Raw genomic sequence first — 21752 nt, forward strand, 5'->3', positions numbered from 1 at the left:
GCTGGCGTGTATACGTTACTTCGAACGCCTATAATTCAATGCCGTTTGATTGAACAACATACGAATTTTGAAAACGTATTTCGAAGGGCAATAGCAATGCATGTTGTTTTGCGAAACAGTAATCAGCCATGAAAAAACAATGAGCACGAATAAAATAATAAATATGTAAGCAATAAACAAAAATATTTTGATACGATATAAAACTTTCTATTGAACACATTTACAAATTCCTTTATGTTTCAAAATACGAGAAATATTACTTGCACAACTTCTAAAATTTCTAATCGCAAAAACGCTAGATGACCCGATGAGTTGATCGGCACGCCAGATGGAATCATCCATAGAGAATTACGAATCAACCGTAAGGTAAAGTAGCATCATCGCCGCGTTTGACGTATGGTTATGCTGTCCCTATTTGCGAAGCGTCACCATAAGCTGGAACATTGTCGGAATCGCGAAGAACAGTTGGGATTTGATGACCGGCCAACCGGCGCTGCCGCAATCTGTGTGTGCTCTCGCTAATTGCGTAACGGTTGGCACAATCGGTGCTCCGGTACACGGACGGTACACATCGAGCACGTGCTCACCTGCGATGGCAGCTAACACTCGAGAAACTGTTGAAATTTTCCGCGCGTGCAACTAGTCGACGACGCTCACGGGCTGTCGTTTAGGCTTCATTCCGAGAGGCGTGCTTTCGTAGCAACAAACTAACTTTCCCGAGATGATTAATAGCGCCGTCGTTTGTTCGCAACACTCGTCACGATCTAATTTGTAATTAACTCCATTGTAAAGTGTGTTCGAGGTTGTCTGCTCGAGAGAGAAAGAGTAAGAGAGAATAATCGAGAACGTTCGCCGAAAATACATCCGGGGGGCGACACACCTACACTCCTGAGCTTCCGAATGCGCTTTGGCAGCAGCCTCCGAAAGCTCTTGCGGCAATCCTTCTTAACCCGATCGCAAACACGAGGCATCCCGGCGCGGTTGGCGAAGCCAATAGCGATTCGGCACGGCGCCCTTGCCTTTTCGGTGGCATCCGAAAATATCCGCGGAAGCTCGCGCTAATACTGATCCAGGAATGGATGATCGCCATCGATAAGCAAGCTTTTTGACGGGACGGGGGTATTGCAATTTTTTTTAAGAACGCCAAGGAACACCAGAAATCGATTAATGTCTCTCTGTTCGCTATTCCGAAGTCGTGAAATCACCGAGGATCGCGTAATACACGAGCTAGACGAACTGCATCGCGTTCGTAATTCAATTCACTGCACGAGTAAAAATAAATTAAACGAAAGCTGATATTGAGTGGAGTAATCGGAATTGTCGGGCAAATGGAACGATAATGATTTTCCAATGGAAGAACAATACTTAACAGTGTCTATTAATTTTAGTATCGGAAATTTATCGTCCGCGCGTTCTCGGATTCCACACGAATCGGTTCTTGTAACATCTATATTTGGAAATAAAGATTCTTAAATTAGTACAACACGTTATTTGACATTTTTCCCACGAATAACTCGATTTCTATCGTTCCCATTCGTCTTATACCTCGCGTGGTCGCGGTGTCGACACGTGAAAACGGTTTGACAGGCCGTACCGCAGGTGTCGCGAGTCTTTATGCGGAATTACCGTGCACGGTATACCAGCGCGGCGCCAAGTGCATACACGCCATTAAAGCACGTGCAATTACCGTACATGTACACGCTCGCGCGCGCACGGGCTCTCTTCTCCGTGCAATCCCGATCCACGGCGTTATAGTAATTATTACGGAGTGTCTGCATTCCCGTGGCGTAGCGCACGCACGTTCGGGCATGCAAAATTGCCGGTCTGCAGCCGCAACGTGGTCATCCGCGCCGACGTACATTTTCATTACCGTCTAATTGAATTAATTTTCTGAGCGCGCGCGGAGAGCACCCGCTCGCGCGCCGTCTTCCCTTGGCGCGCCACCAATGTTCGGAAATACGATGACCCATGTCGTAAACACAAATATTTGACATCACGGGAATGGAATCAACGCCATGCATTTTGGGTCTATATACTCGGCGCCAAGCATTATCCGGCGAGTAAAGTTCAAGAAAAATTGATTACTTATTCTCGAGAATAAACTGCTAATTTCTTACGTATATTTTCATCATTACTATTGGATTTATATATGTTACAATTATGCCACAATTTTTTATTTATACATTAAGGAAAATCGATATATTTTTAACAATACTTAAGAATATAAATCCTAGGAGAATTTTTAATTAAGCCTCTGATTCTCTCATTGTCATCTGATTCAATTGGACGAGACAATTACAGAAAATTGAAATATTTTTAATAATAATCAGAAATAATCCTTAAGAGGATTTTTAATTAAACCTACTCTGATTCATTGTCGCCTGATTCATTATCATCTGATTCATTGTCACTTGATCGGCGAGACAATGTCTCATTAAATACGTTAATTACTGCTCGTATTAAAACACTTTTCGTTACGATAGTTTTCGTTCCCCCACAATCGCGTTACCACGAAAACACGGCTATCAAATCAAATCATGTTATCGATTGCACTACGGCGGTAAGGGCCGGAATTGTGCGGTTTTACTGTCACCGTCATAAAATACCACCGCAGAACGTCGACCGTGAAACTGTGCCAACCGGCGGGGATTAGGTTAATCAACGAACTATTAAGGTACCTCGGACGCTCGCCAAGGGTTTTAATGAACCACTGATACAAATAAAGTCAACAACGTTTATAACATTTTCAGATATCCCAATTGAAAGTACATAAGTAATCCGGTAATACGGTATACGATGACGTCAACAATAATCTGTTTACGCCAACTTGGCCGAAGAAACCTGCTCTTCTATTATTCTGGTCTAAATAAAACTATAAGTGCGCGAACAATGGCTATGCGACGACTCTTATTTCCGGTCGAAAGTCGAAGTTACGCTAGCTCCAGCCCGCAGAACATTATTGGAAATCTTTTCAGGAGATAGCACATGCACGTTGAAATGTAAGAGTAAATCCCGCACGATGTATTCTTGGATCAATCGGATGTTGAATATTAAAAGAAACTGAGCCAAATCCTGTTCCCTATCAATATATTGTAGAGGTCTATTCGCGAATTGATTTATTTCTTATTTTCATAATACAATAAATAGCCAATCACTTTCTATCAATAACAGATATGAATATAGACAGCTTTTCACGTTAAATGTCTCGAATAATTTGATTCTTTTATAATTACAAGAGAAGTAAAATATTCTGACCTAATCACACCTTCGCGTATTAAAGAAAATAAATCGTCACTACCGTTTCGTAAAAAAAAAAACTTAGCATTTCGATCGAGAAATCCATCAGCAAATAAATATGTTAGATAAAATATATATTTGTATCAAATATTCAAACTTGCACGATTCGTTTATTAACGCCGAGTGAAAATGATAAACAAGCGATAAACATTCGTGCATCTCGCGTCAATCGATAGAGCTAATGGGGTGAGGTCTCGGCATCCGCGAGTAGACGCGATGTAGTTGATTAGTTTAAGCGAATGTAGAATCGTGCATCGCGTGCGCAGCGCGCCTAGGGAAAGAAAGAAAGACGGGTATGCGTAATGTTTTTTATGCGCGTGCCGTGTGCCGTGTTGTGCGCGCGAACGTATCTACGCGCGAGCGATCATACATAATTCATGCTGCTATCGTTACGCTATACAGTAAATAAGCGATCGGCAGCACGCACGCGTACTTATGTTACAAGTCTGCTGTAGTTACCTGTTTTTTTATTTTGTAACTTTTAAGAAGGACACAATCGTGGCAACTTCTCGATCTGACCCTTTCCCACCCTCCTCTTTCTCCTTGTCTGAAAAATTTATATTTATTATGTTTAATTGTATCTTCAATTTTATAATTGTGGACACATTTGTGGATTTTTTTGTAACTTTAAATCATATCTGTAATTTTTTTAATAAGAGTCTGAAATTTATCAGAAATAATCCTTGTTTATAAAAATATTAACTAAACTAACAATAAATGATATTGATGCCGAAGATATTAGAAAGTGACGAGTCAACCATGGTGAAATAATATCAATAACTTCAAACAATTTTACGATGGAATGTTGTACGAGTGCATTTTGCAGCTTCGTGAAATAATTAGTAAAATATGACAAGCTTTTTTTATATACTTAATAAACATAGCGACTTTATAGAATGTGAGGTTTAAACGAGTTCGATAAAATACGACCACTCTGCAATTGCACGTAACATTGCCGAGAGAGATAGTGTTACTATCTGAAATTCTGCCAAAACGCGGAACACTTAAATACCTCTCGCGCGGAGATCTTTCTTTAATATTTCATAGAATACTTGCAAAGTTATATCCCTACAACCGTTATGTATCCCTGCCTTGCGGAAAATGTTCGTTACAGAACGTAATGTGATATGTATGGAGTGATTAGATTATTTCGGCAACTACGTTAATCAAATTCAAATTTCGGAATATTTAATTGATTTTGGAATTCAATCCTAAAATAAATGCAACGTTGTATAAATGCACGAAACTCCAAAAGTGTTACATCTAGAGAGATGGAAGGATATTAAAAATAGAAGGATATAATTTGAAATTAAATAAAAACGAATTGTGCGTTGTGAGACTAAATAAAACAGAATCACATGTCTATTTATTGCAGTTTTTGACTGCAGTTAACACGTGGAGTTTATCAATCAAATAGGTCGTGCAATACAAGCTTTTCGAAATTTCCCTATCACTCCATAGTCGAGAGGTACGTTTGCACTATCCTACCACACAAATGTACTTACTCTGATCATGTAATGTGCAATTGCCGTTTGATTATGAGAAAGATATAAACAAAATTATACAATGTATTTTATACAATATATGTGTATATGTAAATTTATGATAAACGTCGGCAATTTTTCCCTGGGGAGAAACGCACATTTGTATTTGGAGGGTAGGACGCATAGCGAAAAACACCCCTTGACATTTACGCGGTCGAGTCCCAGCCTCTCTCTCTCTCTCTCTCTCTCTCTCTCTCTCTCTCTCTTTCTCTCGGCATTGTCGCCCGGATCTCGGCCCAGAATCCCAGAACGGAGCGCGTCGACGTCCTGGGACATTTCCCGGATTTTTCAATCGATATTGCGACGAGTCCTGTGACGTCACGGGAGTGTACCCGTGACGCCTACGAGCGCGAGTTGGCGCAAGCGCGCTACGCTACTGGGTTAATAGGTTGGTTATCGATCAGCAAGACGTCCGACAACATGTAGACCCGACTGCTCTACCCTCTCGCAATTCAATCTGACCCACCCTCGGTGGGTGCTTCCCCGCCAACTTCCATCGCCCCCCTTCGTTCTCCTTCGACCTCCCTACCTCAACAAACCACCCTTCCCTTCCATTCGTCTTCATCCCCCACTTGCATCTTCGTCTCCTCTCCTCTTGCTTCCCGGCCGCGATCGTCCTCGCTACTCGATCACTGACACTTTCAGAATTTCCATGCACCCTTTTCCGCGCCCCGGACGGAAAAGCGTGTATCGATTTATAAAGCCGTCTTTTTTCGCAAATTATTTTTTTACATCGGAAAATGATATCTTGTTAGCTTTTTCTGTCAGTGAGCACAGATCGATTATAAATGGGAGAGAAAAAATAAATATAATGCATTTTTAATAACGTGAGAAAAAATCTGGGAAACTTAAAAGATCAACCTATTAACAAATTTAGAAAAGCAATTCTACAGATGTGTATAGTCTTAAAAAACTCAGTAATGGATATATCTCAGTTATTATTATTACGATTAATATATGTTTTGAATGCAATCATATTATATTCGATAAGAATGTGATTTAGATGACTCTTCCATAATTTTAGAATCTGAGAGAGCAACTATCATATATTGACTAGAACTTCCGTCTTTTAATCCTCTCTTTTCCGCAAAGATAATCCCGAAGAATCCAATAAAAATAATTCCCTTGATTGAAGTTTTCACCCACATCGACTCTTAACCGAATTGTTTGGTAGCGGTAAAGCGTGTATTTAAGGATCCCCACCTAAACCTGTTGATCCTTTTGTCCCGATACCCTCTCCTTTCGGAAGACTCGCATTCTTCACGGCAAATTGTCTTCGTAATCAATTTCAGCTCGTCAGTGTAAAGACCAAAGCAAATAGCATTCGTTTAAAACTTTAAATTTAACCGAGATTTTATATTTGCGTAATAAAATACAATCTCTTTAAAGCAGGTTTTGTAATGGATAAACAAATGCGAACAGTTTCCAGAGTACAAGAGACGGAAAAGTAAGACGCTACTTCGTATGTCCTATCAGAATGCGGATTTCCGTTTGTTACACCTTTATAATTTCCCCGGGGATGTAAAGCACAATGCAGCTAAGACGCGTATTGATATTTCTCAGAGGCGGCGAGAAATTTCGCGACTGCGCGACTTTCCTGAAAGGAAATCTCGGGATTGCGTAAACGGACACGCGGACGTAAGTCAAGGGTCAGCTGCAACCAGAAATATCTCAGAAAAGCGGCCTACCGAAATAGTGTTGTCGCGCGATACATACTTACAGCCGGCACGGCGTTTTATTCTGGTACGCAAACGCGTCCGAATTGGAGAACGAACGATGACAGAGTAAGCCCAATAATTACTTTTCTCGGAAGGCCGCAAAAATAACGCCGGGATATAACGCGACTTGAATTTTTATTTCAGACGGTAACATTATCTTCGATAAATATAACCCGCAAGTCTCGTAATGTCAAAGGGTTACATTGTTAACAACGACTTGCAATAATAACTGCACAGTAGCAAACTGACAAATTCACACACGAATATAATTATATCTAAGGTATAATTTACTAAATTGTATTTATTTGTTGCATCGTGTTAAAAAAGGATAATTAACGACAGATCTCTTTGCGATAAATCGCATCATTTTGGCTTGTTCGGGATTCTCTCGTTGAGAAATCGACGATCGCGTTTTACCCCGCGGTCGTCATAAAAGACACGCTATAATTTTTATTAAATGAAGTGCGACGCCGAAAGTTGCGCGAACGTCAGCAAAGATATCATCGTGTTCTGGGTGATATTTTTCGTAAACGGAATACCGGCAGAGGGAGAGAAAGAGCGTACGGGAGAACGGGGAACAGGGCGGAGTCCCGGTCGATATCAACCACGCGGTGGTCTCTGCTCTCCGCTCCCATGGGAACGGACACGAAAATTATATCGTCGTCGTCTACCATTTATGAAAATAGCATCGTAAAACACGACCTCGTGCGCCTCGCATTGAACGTGATTGTGAACTTGTCACGGTGCTTCCGGTACCGGAATGTTTATCTTTGCCCTGTGCACCGTGGCTGCACTTGCGCGGCATCCCAATGCGATCCTCAACGAACTACAAAAGGCGCTTTAATATTACAAACAAGATAAAACCGCGCGACGAATTCGGGATACAGTCCGATATGGAAATGCTTTGCGGAAGTTAAGAGTCGTCGCGACCTTACGATGCTGATGAAAAGTCTTATACGATATACTATGAATGTTATAAAAGCAATATGTGCAATGAGATGTAACGTTGTCATATAAAGATAACAAAGAAGTCAGAGAAACTGAATATCGAAGAAATAGTTTTTAGAATAAGTAATGAATTTTATACACCGAAGGTATTCCTATTTCTGGATTTAAGTAAACAACGACAGTTTCATTATACTCCTTCTTGCGGTTAAATATTTATTGTCCGTAAGAATATACAAGAATGGAAATTACACCGAGGGCTCGAGTCACGTTACGACAATTTGAATTAGCGGTACTCTCTCAACTAGCGGCACGAAATTATTTTTCCTCCGCTCGTTCCGCTCGCCGCGGCGAGAATCGCCGTTACATTAGCCGCATTATAAAAACGTACAAAAGAGAATGTGACAGACGGTCGAAGGAGTTCGTCAAGTACTTTGCATTCCGACCCTCGTAAACCAGGAAGCTGCGCATAAAAGGGGCATAAATGAATACTTAACGCCGATCGCAGCATACAGAGCTATTCTTTATTCTTTATTTAGGTCGAAATTTAATGTAGATTTAAAGCAACGAGTTCAGAAAGTTCTCGCCCGATCTCTTTGACGGAAGCTTCCTCTGTCGAGTCAGAAACGTTCAACTTGACATTTGAAATAACGCGTATTCCACGATCCTTTGTTTTATTAGTTTAGCGTCGCGACGCTATTATACCGATGATACACAGTAAAAAATTTTGTGTCAATGGAAGTCCACTCTCAATTTTGTGTTAAAATAACTCATTTATTGTGTTATTTTTGACATTTAGAAATGTTATATCGACATTTATAACATTTCTAAATGTCAAAAATAACACGATAAATGAGTTATTTTAACACAAAATTGAGAGTGGACTTCCATTGACACAAAATTTTTTACTGTGTAAGGGCAAAAATTTATATCTGAAAAAAACCGACGTTCTAGATAACCTTGGCGTCATTGTAATAATATCGCTACTACACGCAATAATTATAGCGTGTAGACGCCTAAGGAATATCGTGAATGTCACATTACTTTTATAGTTAACTCGGTAAAAGTATCTGATATTAAAACAGAATAGCACGCTATTAAAAGGTCTGATTTATTAATAAAAAGAAATCATCAAAATTAAAAGTAAATTGACTTTTTTTGTTATAACAATTAATATCTTTAGCAATCTTTTAATCCACGTAATATCACGTAATTATATCATATTTCCTATGGTTACACAGCGACATTTTTATGCTCAACGATGTCCGTCTGCTTTTCAAAAAATACGCGATCTTGTCTCTAATATAAAGCCGTAAAACCGGAGAACCGCGCGATAAGTTCGGAAGATCAGAAAAACAAGGATGTGTCATGTATGATTTATCATTCGTTATACACCGATTTTATCCTCAAGCGATCTTTTCCTGTCTTCTCCTCCTCCACCTACATGCACCGTCTTCTTCTCTCAAACACTTTTTTTCTGCAGCGGTTTCTTCTACAACTTTTATTACCCACTTTCGAAGTCACCTCACGACCTTTCAGACCCTCTGTCATCTCCCGTCGCATAGGTGGATCGAAGCCGGGAAGAACATTTCTGCCGGCGCGAGGAGGAGAGAGAGAAAGTCGCCGAGGGCATTTGAAAGTTCCGGGTGTATTCCTACTTCGTACAGGCGTATACCTAGTGCTCGCGGAGGATAAAATGCCGGATGACGAATGTCGCGCCGCGCGCGCGGGAAACCCCCACCGAAGTTTCGCGATTACAATTAAGCCGTCTGTGCATATAAGTATATGGAAAAAAGCGTATGCGTCCGCTATCTTCGCGCGCGTTTATCAACCTGGAGCTACGCCCCCTTCGCGCTTCGTATACGAAAATTTTATTCTGGCGCCGCTTAAAGCTTTGAAATATGTGCACGGTGCGGATGAACGTTTCACGGTACTAAATAGCGGAGAATATTTCGGGAGAATATTCAGGTATCGCGTTAGTCATTATAATTCAACGGAGGAGTATCAAAGTATGCGCATTAGCATGCGGAACATAATATCCCTCGCATATTTTTGAGCATGCGGTTATTGCAAGCCATTCTACAACTTCGGCCTCAGTTTCGTTAAAAGTCATTCTTCCCTAAAAGGTCTTGCGATGAAGAATTGAGTAATTAGATAAATGTTTATCACGTTGCAAATTATTTACGTTTTTAAATATATATATTCCTTATATCACATAAAGTGTAAATAATATTAGTATAATATCATTGTAATATATATAATGTACATAATATTAAAACATATTTTGAAAAAGAATGTCGTTTATAACACGAATATCTGAAAGTTGACCAGTCGGCCGCAATATGCCAGGAACGGTTTCGGTAAATCCGGACGTCAAACATCGACTACGAAAAGGTAAACCGCGACGCAGCTTCGGACGACACGCGAGATTGCATGAAAAAAAAGTGTTTTCGGAAGTCGTCGACGAACTCCTATTTCCGCGGCGTGTATCGTGCGCGAACGTGGTCGTTGCATGCGAGCGAGTATCCCATGGGATGTGAAAAGAATGCGATATAAAAGAAGAGAGGAAGAAAGAGAGAGAGGCAACCACCCTCCCCTATTTTCATGAACAGGTCCCTGGGGTAGTTTTCGCGCACGTGGATCGTCATGCACGGTATAGCCTCATCCCGTGGCTTAGGGACACGTGCGAAAGACTTCCACGATGCAAACGATCGTATCGAATTGAATTCACGAACTACGTCCTTCTTTCCTGCAAATCCGACTCAACTCCGGCATGGGAAGATGGGAATAGTAAGATCTCCTTGGAATCATCCCTCGTTCTTTCTCTCTCTTTCTCTCTCTTTTTCTCCCTTTCTCTCCTTCTCAATCGTCGGTGTGTTCCCCAAAATGGAGCAAGGACGAGGGACTTCTCGATCCCGGCGATCTGTCACACTTGCGAAACATCTATTTTAAATTCCCCGAAGGGCTTATCTCGCCCCGGCCACAAATCGTTTCCCCCTTCCCCGCAAACATAATAGTTAATGAAATGAGACTCTACATCTTCAGGGAAGAGCGAATGTCGATCATGGAAGTTAAAGTAATATGGCTTGAGAATTAGAAAAAACAATTTTATTATTATATTGCAAAATTATTCTCTTTTTAAATTCCTATAAATAAGTGAATTACGTCACTAATACCTTCAATTAATCTACATTTTCGATGGAAAATGATGGAAATACAATCCAAAATCTAATTTTTATCGATATTTTAAGAAATAGAAAGATAATACACAAGATTATTTATGTTTAATCTAATGTTAAACTATGTCATTTTCGCAATATGTTACTTTACAACTCTAAAATGTATTTGTTTTCTTCATATTCACGAAACGGGGCACGGTCTAAAAATAGTGTATCACTTATCTTAGGCACACATAAAGATATGAAGGTACCAACGATAACCTGCATATGATTCTCTTTTAAGAAACATGTGCTTGCATGGTATTAATCTTGCATAATGGCGCTTATTTGGAATAAAAATTCTTAGATAAAGACTTTATTTACCGCGTGAGATATATCGTTCAGAAAATAGAATTTATTTAAAATTCAATAAAATTGTACTTAAATAAATACCTATATATTTCATATTTTATAATTTTCCTAAGACTGACAAGTACTATCTCAAAATTAATATTTGAAATAAATATTAAAAGATTTCTTCAAACGTTACTCTTTCTATACGACACGTCATACACACTACGTCATCGTCACGCCACGTCTGATTAGAGCTAATAAATGCAATGATATTTCATATGAAAGAAAATATTTGCACATCAGGGAAGCGAATCAATTTAGTCTTACGTATGTAAGCGTAAATGTACATCTGATAAGTGATAAGAATAAAACACTTAAATGTATTAGGCTAGTTTTAACTGTCTGTTATTTAAAAATTTGCGATAACAAAGTGTAATAGTCATCCACTGATGAAAATGTGTTTTAGCAAGAACGTTCTATCAATTTTCAGATTCTGTATCATCTCTTTAATCTCTTTCCATTTGATAATATAAGTTTTAAAATGTCCTATATATTATATTCTTTTAACCAACAAAGTAATGTATACATCTGCATGTTTTTACATCTGCATTTTGTTTTTCAAGAAAGACAACAAAAACAAACTTTTGAATAAAACTTGTTCAGAAATTTTTAACTCCGTTGCGGCAAGTTCGAGTAAATGTTCTATGTTGTAAATTCATCTTAAACCAATTCCTCATCGCGCCGAAGGAAAGGGTCCTTGAGGAAGAGAATAGGTCTTGATGTATTGATAAACGAAACGGGCACTGAGGAGTTCTATTGAATCGCGGTAAACGTTTTCGCGACTCCCGACATTTACAAGGTCGGCGCTGAATGAAAATCTATGTAACGCGGAAAAAGGGCTTTTCGTCGTAAGTAAAGCGTGACGCCTGAAAAGAACAATGAGCACTCGAGCTTCAACGAAGTGCATAGCACAGTTTAGCGCAGTTGCTCGCTGAAGTGCTATTATTATTCCCTTTGACACGTGAACTCCTTTCCTTCTCTCGTTATTCTCCGTTAGAAGACTCAGCGAAAACGCGTTACAGTTATTTTCGCATTCCGTCACATCAATGGAAATGCAATGGCAGCTGCAATTTGTATATCGAAACTTTGTTCGCTAATAATCAGAAATTTTAATGGATTACTTTTACGGAGAGAGAATAGTTATATCATTATTATTATCGAACGGCTTTTATAATCGATAATATCTAATCACACACTAGAGTGTGATATATAATTTTCACACGATAACGATACGTCCCGAGCGTGTTTGAGAACTAAGACTTGATACGACGAGACTGATAAAAAAAAAGCAAATTCTTTAAGAAAGTCTAAGAAATTGATAAGAATCTATCTTCCCGGTTGTTTCACGCGCATCAAATGGGGGTATCCTTATCTCGATGTTATCAGAAATGGTTAGGGAACTTTACCCCCAAGGTATAACGAGATATTCCTCGAAACTTATCTCGCAGTCAGTTTAGCTTTGTCGTTTCTCCGAGTTTCTATGTTGTTCTAAAAAAGAAAACGAATACACAATTTGAAAGTACAAAGCGAACACCTTGACCTCAACGATGCGATCATCACGTCCCGTACCAGAAATCTGAATTTAGCATTGATTACGCGCGGACGCATTCATAAGACAACCTTCACTTTAAAAGATTGCGACATGTACGAAGAAAAATTTAGATGGAATTAGAACGTAGCGGCTTTGGATGCGCTTCTTCAACGTGAAGAGACTATCGACGCTGATCCCGAGGCATCAATTTATTCACGATACGTTTGGAAGATATGTATCAAAGAAACCGAAGAAAAGAGAATTATCATGCTAACGCGATCAATGATTTTCTTTCTGCCTCGGCGGCCGGGCGACGTGACGTTAAGGTTAAAATTAGCAATGTAAATGCTTAGCACAAAGTGAACGAGCACGCGGATAACAAGATGGGCATCGGTTCAATGGTGAAACTGCATAATCGAGAACGTTCCCGCTACAAGTATCCTTTGGTATCCCTTTCAACTGGAGTGACGCATTTCCCAAAAATCTCTGTCGTTAGATGCTATACGAACTGCATAAATCGAAATTAAAATTAGCTGTCAAAGCGGAAATTTTTCTACGTGGAATCGTAGCAAACCTCACGCTCCCATCTATACAAAATCTTGACGCTTTTAGGATTAATAGAGCGGATAGAGATGTGATTACGTACGCTATGCCGAAAGTTTGTAGTGACGTAACTACGCAGCAATATGCAGGAAGAGAAAAGAAAAGGCAGTAAGAAACTACATAAAATCGCAGAGGCTCGAACTGACACAAAGTTCGATATTGGCTAGCGTATCGTCGCAGACGGCACGCGTCGGCCATCTGTCTCACGAGTTGTCAGCAGCTCGGCAACTATCGAGAGACACGAAAAAGGGGATGGCTCGCTCGACTCTTCGATATCGGATCGATAGCTCGGCCGATCATATAAATTCAACTGCGGGCCGAGAGATAGAGAGAGGGTAGTTACCGCTCGTCAGACTTTACCGCCGGCATCATCATGGCGACAGGATACGGTAGATTGGGATGTGCCCCGATCGTGTTCGGAATCTCCTCCGCGTTCATCCGCGCGATGAAATTCATGAGCAAGTGCGATCAGATATGACGGCAATAGAGTTCGTTCCCGTCACGGTATTGCCCACCCACCCGTCTTTTCATATTTCGCAACCTTGTCTCGCGTGCATCTTTGCAGTCCATGATTCGCGCGATATCACCATACATATATATCCCCATGGGCCATGCTAAAAATTCTTCGTCCAAACGGTTGTAACGCTATCATTCTTTTGGTTGCGCATTTATTGAAAATGTGATTTAGGTGACATTATAATCGTGATAATAGAAATCGTGGCATTGATTCTGCGGAAGGTACGCGCATCGCAAAAAGATCGAGATGAATGTTTTTACACGAGTTATGGCAGAGACCAACGTTCGCGGTCGCATTATCACATAGTCCCTTATTATAACTCTCACCCGGGGATAGAGCGCGTTAAGTGGCAAAAAATCCGGCGAGCACGCGAGGAAACTTGATCGATGGACGGTTCGTTACGTTCCGTTATGGCGATCTAATGCGACCATGTAGACCGGGAACACAGTAACAACGGTATGAAAATTCGCTTGAATCCGTATGCCATGCGGAAAATTGCGACTTTTCTCATACCTCTTCCTCTTTTCTTCGAATTATTTATGATCATAAAAGCCGAAATTTCTTTCGCCACTAACCGGAATATATTCAGGTGTTCCACTTAATTTATAGTTTTATTCATGCAAAACCTTCCTGGTTCAGAGGAATAAATTTCGCACAAACAAAACTGTACAATAAATAAAACGCATGAATATATACCGACTAATGGCAATAACAAAATTTCAACTTTTATAATCATAAATAATTAGAAAAAATATTAGATTGTTTTACAATACTCCCTCCCATAGCAAAATACTTCCGTAGCATAGTCTAAGGACTAAAATTAAAAAATCTTAATACGAAGATAGTAATCGAGATCAGATTTCGAATCATACGCAAACAAAGTTGGTAGTATAAAATTCGCGGACTTAGATCCGTAAGAGCATTTACACGCATATCAATATTGATAAATAATAATTTCATATAACTCAGGTGACTTTATTCGGCTAATTTTGCCATTTTATTTGTTATGTGCAGAAATATATTATAGAATATATTATAGCAATCAGCTGATATTGACAAATTAATTATTAATAGCAAATTGTAACTCAACCGTACAAATTATTTAATTTTAATTTATATATAGAAAAGATGTATAACATTCATGGAGAAATTTTGTCTTTCTAATTCTTCTCATATCTTTTAAAATAAATGCAATACAATTATATAATTATTTTTACCACCGTAAAATGTATTTCAATGTATTTCAATTTTCAATGTATTTCCACTTTATTTCTCAACGTGATATAAAATTGACTTGTCAAAAATATGGATAAATAGGCTAAAAAAGATTAGGATAAAACTGGTGTATTATAAGAATAGATATAATTAATAAATAATGCTTTCATTATATTAAATATTTAATTGAAATATGTTGATTATTATTATTTATCAATTTTGCTATGCTTATTCTATCTGTGAAATACCTGTTTCTTCAAATTAAAAATTGTCAGTTTATCTTATAAATTTTCAGACAATTGATGTATCTCGTAATAATTCTGTCGTATAATATTTGAGGATCGTAACCTACATATTTGTTTTAAAATAATAAATTTATGAGAGATGTTTTGTAATATTCTTGTATTTTTAATTTTACGCGCATATATATATTTGCATATACATATATCTAATATAGTTTTCATAAATTTATTACCTCACATAAAAATATAAGATAATTCGACTCACCGATACGATGCGCAGCAGCGGAGTTCAATTACGCGCGTTGAACTGTAACATACAAATACATTCAAATTATAGAGAGCTCAAAATAATAAATATTGCCAAAAGTAATTATTGCATGCACATAATTATAATCGATCTCGATTTCTTAACAAAATAATAAATAAAACATTACTCACCTCATAGTTGCTCCGCTGACGCCTGATGCCTCCCAGACCTCCTCCTCCTCTCTTGTACAACCGTTGTTTCTTTATATCACTCACACGATATCTACTCGCGAAAGTTTATATTGCGTATACTGATCGCGCGGAACTTTGTATGACTCTTCCGTACCTAACCCGCGATATATCACAGCTTTCTGTATCTAAATTATTCGTTTTTGCAATTCGTGCGTTATTTCGTATTTTCAATCCAAAAGCGATAGGCAAATTACATTTAAATCGGCGAGAAATGTAAAGCACAATATGTACTCCAAATAATAATAAAAAAACACATTGTGAGCATCATTCTAAATGTCCCGGCAAAACTGTAAACTAAAGTTCTCATATTGGTTCAATTTCTGAAACGAATAAATCGCCCGAAGTATTTACTTCAATAAATAACCATCGTTCCGATATGCTTAGACGTCGGTGATATGCGGGAGTTAATTAGTCATACGTTAATTGTAGGGACAGATCGCGTTTGACATCCTACTTGTCGCGATCGCGTCTCGAGAAGTAATACATGGAACTCGGAGCGGCTCGCGCCGCTACCTGCTTGCTCGAACGTTGTCGTATGAATGATAACGCGGCAACCTTGCGTAAACACAATAGCGCGCGGTAAGCCGCGTTCAAAACAAACGAGTCGAACGTTACCGCATGTATTACGTCGCGCAATAAAATACACGCAGAATTCGTTATTCCCTATAGCTCAAATTACTCAATACTAAACAAGTGATATATTACGCGGCTTTCCATTCCGTTGATCACTCGATCCGCTAAGTCGTGTGTCACGTCGCTCTCAATCCTAGAACATTAAACAAATTACATTTAACCCGACGAAAAATTTAAAGCGCGATAAGAGATACATTTAAATTCAAGCATCAAGGGAAAAAGTTAATTTTATATTGCATGAAACAAAGTTAAAATAAATTGAAGAAATTAAAAATATTTATATACTATATATATACACTTGTGTTAAATTTATTTTTAAATATAAGAAGAGAGCAGAAAGAAAAAATTTTTTTTGTAATATGTATGTAACATATAGAAACGTATATATATTAGATAATTTACGAATAACAATTAAAATTAACTTATCAATATTAGCTGAATAATAAAATTAGTATCATCCAAACTGCAAAAATTCGATAATAGATGACAATTAGTAAGGGCATTTATTTACGGATTTGAACGCAATCTAATTTTAATCATTTATAATTCAATCGTTAATGTATACAATGCAACGGCATTGCGAACTTATTATTTTTATATCGAAGATTTCTAATTAATCTTCAAAATTCGTTATTAAATTATTGTACAATAATCGAAGGGCATCACATGCACTTATTAGATATATGAAAAACTTACATTTCTTGTAATAACACGAAAACAGCTTAAATATCATATTCCGTACACATTTTCGATAAGAACCAAAGGAATTAAAATCTTTTCGCGAGCTTTTTCGCATTTGATTATCCATTGTTAAGCCCCGTTCAGCTCTCCACTTCCGCGATTATTATACGCGCCACGTTTCAAATGGCGGTCCGCACACAAGACCAGAATCGCGAATTCCGTTGAAATTTATACTTTTCACGAAATATAAACTCACCCTTACGTGCGCGCAAGCTTATGTTCGTTCACGTAGGGGCGAGAAGCGAATAAAAACGAATAGGACAACGCTATAAGCGGTGGTTCCGGCCAAATCGAAATCCTCACGTCGTCTTCGCAATTTTCTCACACACCGGTGAATCCAATCGAAGGATAGAAAACTGCTGACTACTACCGCTACTATACAATCGAGAATGTCACGTGACGATAATTTGCGGAAAACGAGAATGAGGCGAGAGTGAGCCCATAAAAGCCACTTTCGATTTCGATGGAAATTGTCATAAGAGAGAGTCCGGTTACGTTAAGGTTGACATGCTTCGAGTATAGGGGAGATCTTCGAGTACAATGCACAAATATAAAAGGCAGGACATTCGTTGTCTCATTGAACATCTCGTTTCTTTTTCACTTCGATATACATATACAGGCGTCATAGACTAGAATTAATTTAATTTACTAGGTATATCTTCTAAGGGCACTTCCGAAAAAATCACGAACATATCTAGTTGATACGTCACATTTTAAATAATTCATGAATAATATATTTGCAAATAATAAATTGCGAGGCATATTACATTATAATACAAGAGACTCGAATTGTTTTCTAAAACAAAATTAAAACGAAGTATTTTTACATATTTCAGATATTTTTTGCCGGCCGATAAAGCGCGAGATCTTCAATGAGATAGATTCATATTTGTCCTCATCTATCATTCGCCTTCTATGAATTAATACAAAGCCATTGTATCTGCGTGTGACAGTATCCAAATGGAAGGGCGAATCTCGGTAATCGTGCGCATCGTCATTCTTCTCGTAAGCACGGCCGCATTATTACCGAGCTATCAAGCCACGCTGAGTGCTCATGAAACATGTCAGTTACAACATTTTCTAGAGACGATCTGGGAACGTAAATAAATTCCAAGTACGTGCCCCGGAGCACATTGAATTTCAGTGGCGGTGCTTCCCCACATTTGCAATATGCATTTCAGCTGATCCGATATCGAAGAATGGAAAGTTGTGACAAAAGATACAAATCCGTGCCAAAGAATTCATTCGCTATATTTCAATTGTCCGGATCTTGTATATGGTCATTTAAATCTCGGTATCAGACACGTTATCGTTACTTTCTACTGACGACGCGCCAAGTACATTTTATCTAACGCATCGAACGCGCTCTCGACCTTTCCGAATGAATTCGTGCTATTCCTTTCCCATGTCGGGAACTAACGTAATCCAAAAGTTTCCGATTGCCTACCGACGCGTCGAAACTTTCCTGGCGAGCAAAACTCATTCCTCGGAATCTCCTCGCGGTTGCTTTGGTATCAATGGTATTCTGTTCGCCGTAACTTTCTATTCTTCAGTTTGATATCAGTTCAAAGAGTACTCATAATTCTCAATTCCGACAGCGTCGAATATATTCTGTGTCATCGAAAACTGATATCACATAAACCATTAATATTATTAGAATCGTAGTATTTCAGTAAAAGATGAAATTATTAAAATGTTGTTTATCGTTTATATAATTGTTAATTATAATAACAGCTATTTTCTCCTCAAGTATCAAATAGAATTTGTTCTCTTTATGTTGGAGTAAGTTGATCGAGTTCAAAGATCCAGTTCAAAGATCGAGTTCAAAGATCAGTTACTATAATAAAGGACACACAATTACATTTTCATAAATTATCTCGTAGTTTATATAAATATATATATATAGATGTACATATATATATTTATATAAACTACATGTGTGGGTGTGTGTATTACTCGTGTTGCTGAAAACGTCGAAGCAACTCGCGAGCAATTCACCTGTAATTGAATCGTGCGTCAATGTCAGATGCATTTCATCATCAGGACCAGTCTGTTACATCTTGGATAGTTTCAGAACTTCGCATTGCGCACATCACAGATATCTTGTCATGTTCAAATTGTACAAGTACCGTCCGGAAGTTATGAAATTATTCGGTTATGCACATTAATCACGTAGCGAATTTTTCGTACCGAACAACAAACTTGATAATTGTATGAAAACATAGTGATTGTCATTTTCAAATCATTGTTGGAATGATAATTTGTAAATCAAGGACATGTATGTACGCACGATTTTTATATAGACACATTGTCGATATTCAGTCATAAAAGCACGCGCCGATACGCTTTGCGCATTAAATCAATTTTGCGAGCGATGTGTCAGCGATGTCACGGCATTTTATGCAAAACTGCTTGCCAACGATTAAACATGGCATCGACATTAAAATAAACGATAATTCCATTCATGCGAACGCACGTAGATAATCGGAATCGACAAGCGTATCGCAGCTGTACACATTACTGGCTGGAATATTCTTTCTTTTATTTCGGCCTCGACATAGACAGCTGAATATAGCGATAGCGATCTACTCGTCCGTTCACGCTTAAAGTGTGTGCGGATCAAGGCGTGACATCGCTGAGGGAGCCGATTATATCGCGTAAAGTACATCGCGTTAATCCGAACCACGAGAGTGGATTTCGTGACTAATTGCGCTAATTTCGTCGGATAACACCGGAGATAGAATCCGGCTCGTCCGGTCAAGTTGCGCGTGTCCGCTTTAAGCACTCGATTTTCCCCGGGAGAATGAAAAACGATCCCGGCTTTTGCGAGCTTAACAATCACGACCGATGTAGCTCTCTGTTTACATTTGGATTCGCGCGAAAGTTCCATTCGTCTTCCGGAAAGGACCGTTTTCCTCCTACGCTTTTCCAATTGGAAGAAAACGCTCGACCGAAATCCAAGTCCACGACGGTCGCGCGTGCGACCGGACGGAGGGCGGACTTTTGTTGTCGCATAACAATAGCGCCGGAAGGAACGTCTCGTTCATCATATCGGTCGGACATAAATAATCCTACCGACCCGCGCGGCCGGGTCTTGCGCGGCGTGAGTTATGAAACGCGGAATATAACGAATGTTACGTTACTTTGTTCTAGCGTACGTGATGCGTGCCGCGCATGCATTCTCGTGTTGTCGCGTATCCCGAGTCCGGGAACATAACGCACGGCTGCATCGAGCTCGATATCGTACCCGATATCGCCCGGAATCTTCGCGAATTCTCCAGCAAAATTTCGTTCGCGGGATACATAGCGTTTCTATGTATTCCGGCGTGCCGCCGCGCGAATCGATCGCCGACGTGCGATATGTAAATGCGAGGGAGTCCGCTTTGCCGAACAACCGAACGGCCGTAACTGGCGAGTTAGTTAGCTGCTGCACGTGTCTGCGCCGAGTTAGTTTGCAGGAAAGGTCGCCGCCGCGCCGCGCCGCGCGCGAATGCCGTGCATCACGCGGAATTGCACGGAAACGCCGTTCCGTAGGATTTAACCGATCCGCGATTATTCTCGGAGCATGCTCGCGAATATCGCGTATTAATGCCAGACTCGAACGCTCGCGGCGATGAAAATACCGTTCTACGCAAATATTTGAGCGAAATTTGGAGAACAGTTCAACGAAGTGTTCGGTAAACGATATTGCAATATCTGCAAAATTGTCGAAAAATATATATGGGAATGATTTAATTACAAGATATTAGATTTATTGAAATTTCGCAAAAATCTGGCAAGGATCGTTTAATTTAATATTCGTGGCGATTAAAATCGGCAAAATTATTAGTATTATTTGCTAGAGCTAATTAGATAATTATCTAGGAGACGGAGTGTAATTTCAACAACAGATATTTCGCAGCTGCGAAATATCAAATATACACACATATATAAATGTAAGTAATGTATAATGTGTAATTACATAATACATTGCGCTTTATATTATACGCAATGTGCAACGTTTTGTTATAGCCGCACATAACCGACCGCATTCCACAAATATTTTATGTTTATAGCATTAAGTTCTAGTAATTCTCCCCATGTTAGACATGTCGTTGCTAGTCGCATTCATCTTTTGTAACATGCATGTTTAACGGAGAGCCACAATATAGAGCACGCAACATTTCATGGACTCCGCATAACCAGTTCCATAAACGGCTTATGCTAATAACAGTAATAAGTTTCATTAATTCTTTCTATTGTGTACACATATTGACAGATGTACACAAATTTTGTAATGTGCATCTATCATTAACTGTAATATAAAATGAGTAACATTGTTGAATTCATCTGCAACTGCTTATATTTTAAAATAATTCATGCCCATAAAATTAATTTTAGTTAATTGTTGTTGATAAATTGATCAAATTATTAATAAAATATTTTTTTCATTTTTTCATTAAAGGAAAAAACAGACAGTTTTATTTTTCTTTCATTCTTCCCTCAAAACAATAGGTAGGTACATTGTTTGAAGTAGAAAACAAGAGGAAAAAGATAACTTTTCTATTAATTTTTTAATTAAAAAAATGTAAAGCGCGTATTATCATAAATTAGTATTAGTTGATGATAGTGCAAGATATATAATCAATACTCCACTTACTATAAAATATCAAAAGCCATATGTGTGAGAAAAAAAATCTGATTTATTTACTTCTAC

The sequence above is a fragment of the Temnothorax nylanderi genome, unplaced genomic scaffold (genome assembly GCF_030848795.1).
Source record: "Temnothorax nylanderi isolate EJ_2023f unplaced genomic scaffold, tnyl_v1.0 TNYL_tig0304_pilon, whole genome shotgun sequence".
In the NCBI taxonomy this organism is placed as follows: Eukaryota; Metazoa; Arthropoda; class Insecta; order Hymenoptera; family Formicidae; genus Temnothorax; species Temnothorax nylanderi.